The following is a 10,891-nucleotide window of genomic DNA, read 5'->3' on the forward strand; positions in this document are numbered from 1 at the left end:
TGAGGGCGCCTGCTGTTCCTTATATAGGCTTGACGCCACCGGAACCACTTATGCTATATCAATTCCTATATTTTGCAGCAATATTTTTCAATTTTGAGGATACGATCACAAATGGAAGCGTTTATCTGCATTGCTATTAGATATGTCCTACTCGTTCTTCAGGACGACCATGACATAGCAGTAAATTTTGTCAGGTTTGTCGACTATTTTTGTGTTCTGATTCAAGAAAAAAATGTTTACATTTTACAACTAATAGATTAGTTGGATATATAATCCTGGAGAACTCGCCATACTACTCAGCTGATTGGGGACGGAATCTTTAAACTTAATTCGAATTCAAGGTGCTAAGATGAAGCCAGATTAATTTCAGACTTTATTCATCCAAAGAGACTTCCGTCTTTTATTTTTTCATTTGACTGACAACCTTGAATGTTTTTGCTTGGCGCCATTTAAATCTTTGGCTTAAAAGGAAGCTCGAATTTAAGGCGAAATAACTGCACATAAACTGAGTATACAGCATCACGGAATTTTGGCTGAAAAATACTTAAGATTTAGTGATTAATAAGATAAACAACGAAGATTTAATCCCATTAAAATGTCAAGCAACAACACGCGTCAGAAAGTGCGAAGCAAATCATGTTTTATATTCCAGTCACGTCGCGTGCTTCGACACATGCAATTGCGTACGTCATTCCTCACACTCACAACCATCACACTAAAACATTTATTTATCCTTTTATTTTCTTGAACATTGAATATGGGGTAAACTTTTTAGAAATTAAAAGTAACTTAACATTAAATAAAATAAATTTAACGTGGGCAACATTGTTTTTGAGTCGTTTATTAAATAGTTCAATTATTTCAAAAGTCGTATTTCGCTCTGTATACAATATAACAAGTGAATTTTGGCTTACTACATGGCGATCATTAAAGAGGCCTGTTTTTAAAATTTTTAAGTGATAACATGCAGAAACTATTTATTTAATACTATTTATTCAACGGTTCGTTGCTACTTCGGAATTTGCTGTTATTAATTTTCAAATATGATATAAATTGTGTACACACCTTTGAATCGGTCGCGGCATAACTTGAACATGGGAACGTGCAAGCGAGCCTCAGCATGGATGGTTTGCTCGTGACGTCATGAGGGCCCCGTTGGATGGTTTGCTCGTGACGTCATGAGGGCCCCGTTGGATGGTTTGCTCGTGACGTCATGAAGACCCCGTTGGATGGTTTGCTCGTGACGTTCTTCAGGCTGGTCGCGACATAAAATGATCGTCTTGCTTAACGCTTCAAGTTGCACGATTCTGACGAGTTCTCAAGCACTCACTGCCAAACACATGAAAAAGCTTCGTGATCGACAACTTTTAATTTATTAAGGGACTCCTTATCATTGAAGCATTTGTAGGCAGAGAGGAGAGGTCGAGTATAACGCAATAAGCGCGTGTACGGAATCATGATGCGCTGGTATATGGCTTTAAGAGAAGGAACGATACACAGTAGTACATGTAAGAGTTGCTTCTGTTCTCAGAGTTTAGATTCTTTATTCATGTGTATTCGTGTGTTTACTCAAGCTGCTCTATTTATATGTACTGCGTTCGAACAGCTCGCATCAATAGCGTGTAGTGAAAGAAGTAGCGTATGAATGGCGTATAATAATTGTGGGAACAAAATAATATTTTATAGTTTTAAATGCTTTAACAAATTTGTTAAAATATTTGTTAAAATAAATTAACAATTTGTTAAAACAAAAAATGTTTTAACAAATTGCTCATTTTGTTATTTAAATTCCACCATTTATTTATCTTATAGATAATTAAAAAGGATCATTTATTATGAATTAAAATTTATTGGAATTTATTCCAGCAATTCGTAATTTCCTGTAGAAAACAAAGTTTTGGCTACGATGTGCAATTTTAGCAAATATAAAGGATCTGGTAATTACCTGCTTGTAATTAATAATTTCAGTAAACACTTTTCAAACCATGCACAGACGTAAAAATGCTGCTGCAGAGAAATACTCGCTTCCCAGCATGTTTCACCAGGAGGGCTAATTTTCCAGCAAAGGAACTCAGTCCAGCGGAGCGAAGGAATTTGTTTTCATCAAAGATTATCACTCGCTCGATGATTACAAATGTACTGCAAAATATGTCACATGTCCACAATTGGCCACCCGACGTGTTGGCCACAGTGGCAGGAATTATTCACTCAAAGAAATGAGTGAGTCTTTTATTCAAAAAAGACGCATTTTTTTGCTCCAGTGTGTCCCTGACGCAATATTTGGCCCAGTAGAAGGGCGCATCCATGCTACGCTCGTTCTATGCTAGTGCTATGGGGTAGAAAGCGTGTCATCATTTAGACAAGATGACCCGTTGATTTTAGTGTGAGTAATGATGATCCTGTTTGTTCATATTGGAACAAATAAGCTCGTTCAGCATCGCTGTGTCACCTGCTAGGCTCGTCAACCAGCCTCGATGACGCCATATTGGAACTAATGGGCGAGGTCACGTCTCTCTACGCCCTCACGACTTTCAAAAATAACAGTGACAACACTCGTTGGGTTGAAAAGCTATATTATAACCTATAATTAACAAAATTTAGTTCAACAAACAACATCAAAATTGCCTTCAGGTCACATTTGGTCTGTGAAAATTACAAGCATAACATTTTCTTAAATAAAATGCAAAAAAATCTTATCATTCATGCTGTATGCTTCTTTAACTGGAAACTGGACCTGCGACTCAACATAATTTATTTCTGATATCTTTGAGATATATTTGGTATAGAAAAAATGGGTATATTTTGTTGCAAGGTACGAACGATAACGGTCACAATATAAGTCAATCTTACTATTCATGCTGCATGCTTCTTTAGCTGGAAACTTGACCTGCGACTCAGCATCATTTATTTCTGATATCTTTAAGGTATATTTGGTATAGCAAAAAATAAGTATTTTTTGTTGCAAGGTACGAACGATAACGGTCACAATATTAGTCAGGACTATCAAACTTCTGAATAAATGCAGCTCATATAACGCGCGCATATTTAAACAATTTTCTTAGCCTGAACACAGCGAATATTTGCTGTTTGGAGACTGGGAGAACTTCTTAATATAATTTAAATCGCCTTCAGGGATCAATATTGTATTGTTCACATAATTGATTTAAAATTTGCAGCGGTGCCATGCAACAGTAATGTCCATGAATGCATTCAGTTCAGCAACGACTTAAGTGTGGGGTGTTGTGCTGAATATGATCACAGATGATTTCTCTGTATAGCTTCATCGCGCTCACCTCCCAAAATAATTGTCCTCACCATCACTTCATCACATACTGCCATCAACATCACTCCATCACTCCTTATACTTTCAACATCACTCCATCACTCCTTACCTTCAACATCACTCCATCACTCTTTACTTTCATCATTACTCCGTCACTAATCGCCATCATCGCAAGTGAAGAACTTCGCTCCAATACTTCGTCGTTGTACACACTATTGTGTAAACTGCAAATCTTTTACTGGTAGTTTCGCTAACGATATACTGTATTTGCATATTATGGCTGAATTTTGCTTTGTAGATGAACTACTTATGGACGTAACTGAAATTATACTTTCAGACAAACTAACTGTTATAAATTCATGCACGAATACGTATAGGATTGTATTCCGCTCATCAAGACGCAGGTTGCATGGGAGGAGGATTTCTTCATAGAATACATAATGACATAGCGAACTTGGTTCATTGCTATCTGGATAATTTATAATACAAATCAACATAGCCCGAATGATTTTTATGTTACTATATTTATCACCGCAAAGTTATTACCGTATATATTACCGAAATCAACGTAAATATTCACATTACGTTGTGCGTATAGTTTTGATAAGCAAAACTGCATGGCAGTCCAGAATTGGTCCCACGTAAGAATCTCAAACTGTATAAGAGAAACTGCATCATGCAGAAGCGTCTTGCGCGATAAAAAAACTTTCGATTGCTTTTGAATAAAACTCGCTCGCTGAAAAGCATGTTACTTTTCGATGTAATACGCTTTACTTTGCAATGAAATATAATATGCTTTTCTATTAATAAATAAAATTCAGATGCTAGATTCAGATTCAGAGCAGGTATTTAATTTTGCAAATTATTTAGGGTAATTGTCAACGCAACTTTTACCATAAAACTTAAGAAAAACGAAGGATTCTGTCGGATTTCCGATAACAATTAATTTTAATTTTAATTAATTTTCGATAACATATTCACCTCGCTGACATTCAAGGTTAATCACTAAAATGTAATAAATGATTAATTTTAATACAAACTTGGTCCAGTCAGTGGTTTTGTTTCAGCTTAATTTGTTCATAGTTATTAGTCGGTAAACTGTTTAAACCATTTGGAAGTTTATAGCAAAGTCATTGAGAGGACAAATGAGTTGCGTCAGCCGAACATTCTTACTACCCTGGCTTTATCTGTGCACTTTGCATCACACTTCACACAGTTATATTCAGCCTCTTGACAAGCAAATGATAAGATACAATATTACGAAGAAGCCGAAAGATTATTTACAAATTGTACTCATGTTGTGCTGCCAAATATATATTTAATGATTAAACTAAAATGAGATGTTGTGTTTGTGACGTGTCGATTCAAAGCATTAATTTTTTCCATAGGCATTGGTGCTTCTCAATAACATTTATCTAATTTTAAAACTGTTTACCTCTTTCTTTATAAACCGTCAGAAGAATTCTTGCGCCCCGCATATGGCAACAAGACCATCAAGGCTCGGCGTCGCAAGAAGTGTGATCTAAACCTTCCGAGAATCTGCATCTGCCTCTATGCTTACACCCGGCCGCGCTCCAAAGCCGCGATACTAAATGTGGTAGCCATCATCTCATTAGGACATACGAGTGATGATGGAGAGGATGACGTAGCTGCACAAAAAATGCTCAGCACTTCGCAGACCGCAGTCCACGTGGTGGACTTTAAGCTCTGATGACGTGTACCGTGGCAGCGCTGTCATAAGATAAGTTCAAATTATTAGTCATATTGTTCAAATAATGACACTTTTTGCACGTATCATTGATACCCCCTTTCGCTTCTGAGTGTGGGTCAGAATGACCCATACAACGGCATGAAGTGCATCGCAATTTGGATAAAGTCTTACCCATTCATCTGAGTGTCCATTCAACTTGAAGACGACGTGTATGCGGTTGGCCGAGGGACGCTGGAAAAATGTAAAGAGCAACGCGTTCACGCACGTAGTTTCTGACGTGATACACCGCCAGATAAAGAAAATAATTTAATATGACCACATGAAAAAACTCAACTCATTATTCTCCATCTGGATTCCGAGACTTGACCATCCACTAAAATTGAAAATCAGTGTTTATAGATAACATCAAAAAGCTAACACGGACAAATTGGGCAGGTAACCAGCATTGTTGGATTCATATATTACAAATGTCTCGTTCCTTTTGGCTTTGGCTACCTCCAGTATTTAGTGTCGTGGCGCGGTGATATTACCTAATAATATTTTTTTTAATATTTAAACTAAGCATGGTCAATTTCATTCGAAACTAAATGCGTGGTAACATAAATGGATCGAGAAGGTGTGATATAACAACCTTGAGTCACGCAAATGACAACCTTAACGCGCGACTTGGCACAATCTTTGTCATGCGTCAAGCGTCGGAAGTGACGTGGAGAGTTATTATTGTTCTCTGCATGATATCATTGATAGTGGCAGCCAGGCTCGGCCGCTGAGTAAATGAGATTTCGACAAAATTAATAACTTTTCACATCTTAAGTTAATAATTAATTAATTAATTAATTAATTAATAATTAAATTAAATTAATTAAAATTAAATTAATTAAAATTAAATTAATTAAAATTAAATTAATTAAAATTTAATTAATTAAAATTAAATTACTAAGTTAATTAATTAAGGTTCTCTAAAAGTTGATCCTGATCCCGAACCTGAATTTTGGAGTGAGTTGCTTTAATATTGGTTACGATATTATTATATCGTTTATATATTATTAAATTTGCATATGAACGATAGGAGTCCCCGGCTTTGAGCTCCACGATTGTAAAAATAATTGTGTAGAAGAGACGGCAATTATCGGGTTGATTTGATATGTTTTGAGGACATGGCTTGCAAAGGATTGACGATTATATATGATTATAGGGCAGCTTGTTATGCCCTATGAACTCTGAATAAAAATCTTGACAGACGAGACTAGCAGAGGAGAAATTTGCGATTCAACGCACGCTCTTCAGGAAACCCAAATGACATTTGATTCAGTAAAATGTACGACATTTGATTCAGTAAAATGTACGATCAACTTTGATTCAGTAAACTGCATGATAAACTTTGATTCAGAAAAATTACGATAAACTTTGATTTCGTAAACTGCATGATAAACTTTGATTCAGAAAAATGTACGCTCAACTTTGATTTAGTAAGCTGCATGATAAACTTTGATTCAGAAAAATGTACGCTCAACTTTGATTTTGTAAGCTGCATGATAAACTAAAATTCAGTAAAATTTACGATCTACTTTGATTCAGCAAAATGTACGATCAACATTGATTCAGTCTATTACATGATAAACTATGATTAACTGCAGTACAATATAAACTTTGATTCAGTGAACTACATGATCAACTTTGATTAATTAAACTACTTGATCAACAGGAGTCTGCTGAAGTTGATTTAAACGTTAACTTGACTATACTAATCAATGTACAGTAATGGTCGAGTAATTGAAACAAAATACCGATGTAAGTATATAGGCTTAAAGCCATGACGATGCGAAGTATCTAAAGAAATTTCGACTTTATTAATGACAAATTAGTTTCATCATATCGCATTCAGCTGCAGAATTAGTAATCGCAATCAGTTTCAGTATTTCCGACATAAACTTTTCAGTTTGATAATATCCCAGTTTCACTTTGCTGCGATACATTTGTCTTAAAACGTTCACACTTCCAGGTTAAATCATTACGCAATAGTTACGATCTTTTCCCTCGATTGGTGAAGCAAGTGATAAGAATACCTGAAAAATTTTTTACTAATAACTTATTTCATACTCAGCATGAGCTGAGCAGTTTTTTAAATGTACATTAGTAAATCCTGTCCTTCTTGTGCATGAAAAGGAATAACTATTTAACCCAATTAAATGTGATCTTATTAAAAATAGTAAAAAAAACGATTTCTTATCCGAGGTTCCGACTTCTAGTGGCACTCAAGATAGCGTATCAGTCCGAGTTCACTCATCAAATGACGTCACAATCATTCAAGGAATGCTTAGGCTAGTCTTGTTTGTGACGCAAGTCCGAGGAATTTATGTGACACCACCGCCATAAACAGTAAGAGCCAAGCTATTAAAGTTTTTTTAAACAATATAATCAGGAAGCAATTGCTACAGGTGATCACTGAGCGTAATAACAAACGCGCACCTGTAAAGACTCGAGTCTTGATGTTTCCATGGTTGTTCGAGCGAAGTATTAATGTAAGAACGTGAAATTTTCAGCACCCAACGATGTATTAGGATGACAAATTTACAGCTGTGTTCCATGCATATAATGGTTTTATTTCTTCGTTAAAATATCTGGTAAAGGCTTTTTTGTACTTGAGCAGTTATAAAGGCGCGTTAAAATATTAGCTACGTGAGTATAACTAGTGTCTATGTAACTGAATTTTATTCGCTTCTTTGTTGCATGTCGCACATTGACGTATGAAGATGAAACTCAAAATGAACTCTTAACTGCTCATAACCAGCCAGGAGGACCGTAATATATGAGTCAAACAGGAATTAACATACCAACATATTCGTGAGACATGACTAACATATTTAGCTTTATTTAATAAGAGCTTTATTATTATATCTTGCTCAACACTGAGGAAAATGAGGGCATTAGTAGTTGGCATGATGCTGCTTGTGTGGTACCCTCAGTGCGGGCCTCTCATCCACAACTGGACCTCATGTGGTCCTCGTGCCGGCCACACAAGATGTTTAACGACCACGGTCTTTAAAACGCAGGGTTCTCATGGACGAAAAATACTGCCCTGTAATCCAGTGATTATTATTTTAAAAGACCTTGGCTATTATATGTTAATGTGCCATGAAAATAAATATGTTATTGCATTTTTAACGAGGAAATACTTGCACTTTGTGGAAATATTTTATTTTGCGAGAAATTGACATTGAGAGTGAATTTCGTTGCCCAATTACTTAAAAACAAAAAATATCTTCTCTGTTCACACCTAACGCCTGAAGAGAATATCAGATTTGTATTTAGTATCTCCACCTTATAGATAATGTTTTTCATATTAGATTCATTCATTCATGGTCCTTAGTTTTCATTCAATATTCATTGCATTAAACATTAATAATCATGTAACTCGCATATGCAATTCATCGTGAATCATTCATTATCCTGGTCAATTAGACCACACAAGTCTGCGCATTTTTGCCCCATTTAAGACAAACGACCCTTGATAACAATCGGGCCGGAACGGACAGGCGATGAGGGTCGGGACAGGCGATGAGGGTCGGGACAGGCGATGAGGGTCGGGACAGGCGATGAGGGTCGGGACAGGAGATGGGGTTCGGGACAGGCGATGAGGGTCGGGACAGGCGATGAGGGTCGGGACAGGCAATGAGGGTCGGGTCAGGCGATGAGGGTCGGGACACGCAATCATGTCGGCGAGGGAATGACTGCCGCCGTGCGCCGCGCACGCATGTGCACAAAGACCGTCTGTGTCATGCGCGTGATATGTTAATATAGCAAACATAACGATGTCTTTCGCGAAGAATTATTCTTTCAAAGCAAAGTATATTTAATAAGTAATATATTAGAAAGTTTTAAGAAATACATTATACACTAAATTCAGGAAGTTTTCATCTTACAAAGAATACGAAATTTATCGTAATTCTTCTAGTTTCGCAAGACAGATTTTGAAAGCGTATCACTGCGTCATAAATTTTGGCCATCGTTGCATGATGATATGAAACTATGTTCAGTCTATTGCAAAAGTTGTAGAGAGCATATGTCGCATTTCTCCTGAATATTCAATTATCCTCGGAATGTGCCCTAAGTCTGTCGGAAACTAAACTTCCTTATGTATCTGTCATCCGGTGGAAACGCTGAATTGTTTACGTCAATTACCATTTCAAGGCCCTACTAGGAAGGGTGTCCGGAAGTACAACAGTTCTGGTGAAAGCAAGCATAGAGTGACGGCCGCGCCAACCCATAACTCCTTAACAGTCTTGAACGCTGCCCCCCGACCCTATAGCTAGAACGCTGGCGTGGGCGGAACCATGGTAGAATTAATTCAACCATAGGTTCCTCCTCTGGTTCCTCCCATGGTTGAATTAATTCAACACCCATTTAAGACAAACCATGGTTGAATTAATACAACCATGGGAGGAACCCTCCTGTGGTATGGAAGTTGATGTATCGGGGCCAATGCCAAGGTAGGAGTGATGCTGCTCTGTCTTGAAACATTACTTTACATGAACTATGAAAATGAATAATTTGGTCTCTGGTGCATGAAAATCGAAGACTATATGAGTACTACGTTTCTCAACAACATGATAATAATTGATCTCATATGCATAAACATAGAAAATAATACACGAAATTAGCATTTGAAAAAGATAAAGCAAAATAAATTTATATTATATATTACTGTATATCAACATTACTGTATTTAAGTAAATATTTTCTTCCAAATACTTTATTCGCAAATTCATACCAAATAAAATGTGCAGATAAACCAAACCAACTATTTTTTTCGTGTAAGACTATTGTCCTTCTATTTTTTCAATGGAAGCTTTTGAAGTTAAATATAATAGAGGATCACATTAAATATTGCTTAAAACATACCGATTATATTACTCAGCCGTAATTAAATTACTTCGAGCTTCAATTAGTATAAAATAATTCAGGAGCATGTTTTTGCTCAAAATTACGTCGTTATCATTGAATAAATTACCGTGATCGAAAACAGTTAACTGAATTTTTTTATTTCAGACAAGTCTCTGCAACGACCATCACGACTGCTGTCGCCGTCCTCGGGCCGATACCCTTTCTCCAACCTTCTGTCCAGCCGCGCTGCTCAGCTCTCCCAGGATTACGGTCGACCCTCGCTCCTCTACCCTGACGCAGGGCGGCCCAAACGTGCCCTCTTTGACGACTCCTGCAAGGGCGTCTACGACAGGGAACTGTTCGCGAAGCTAGACCGCGTGTGTGACGATTGCTACAACCTCTACAGGAAACCAACGGTCTCCTACGAGTGCAGGTTAGCTTATTTAGTTGATGCTTTCTACAGCATGGCTTCCTCTTAGCTCCACGTCACCACACACAGAGTTTTATTTACAGTGCTATTCTTGTCCATTCATAGAAGCCTTCTTCCCGCACAATATGCAGTGTACGAGCTGATGCGAAAACAAAAGACTTATGAATTTTTATGTTGCTGATAGAGTATATTTCCAGATTTGATGCTTCGCGAAATATTGACTTATCTGGTACATCCACAATATTTCGTAAATTGTCATACCAAATTTACAACAGGCAACTTCAATTGGTTGTTTTTTTATGTTGGCTCATAGAGGCTTGAACGTCTCTATCCTGAATATTTCCTATACATATAGTCCCTGTCGTTTAGCGCATTCAACCAAATCAGAAAGATTCAAAAGCCAAAATTTTATTGCTAAATATTTATCATCTATTTACATGGTACGCGTTAATGTTTGGGACAAGTGTTGGCATGTTCTTGGAATGATTCAACAAAAAAAGTGCTAGAGAGAACAAGAACATGGCTGTGCACTTCGCTGTATGTGTCTAGAATCTCTGATTGTTTTATCGGTGGTGCTTCTTTG

This window comes from Hyalella azteca, unplaced genomic scaffold (assembly GCF_000764305.2).
Source record: "Hyalella azteca isolate HAZT.00-mixed unplaced genomic scaffold, Hazt_2.0.2 contig17485, whole genome shotgun sequence".
In the NCBI taxonomy this organism is placed as follows: domain Eukaryota; kingdom Metazoa; phylum Arthropoda; class Malacostraca; order Amphipoda; family Hyalellidae; genus Hyalella; species Hyalella azteca.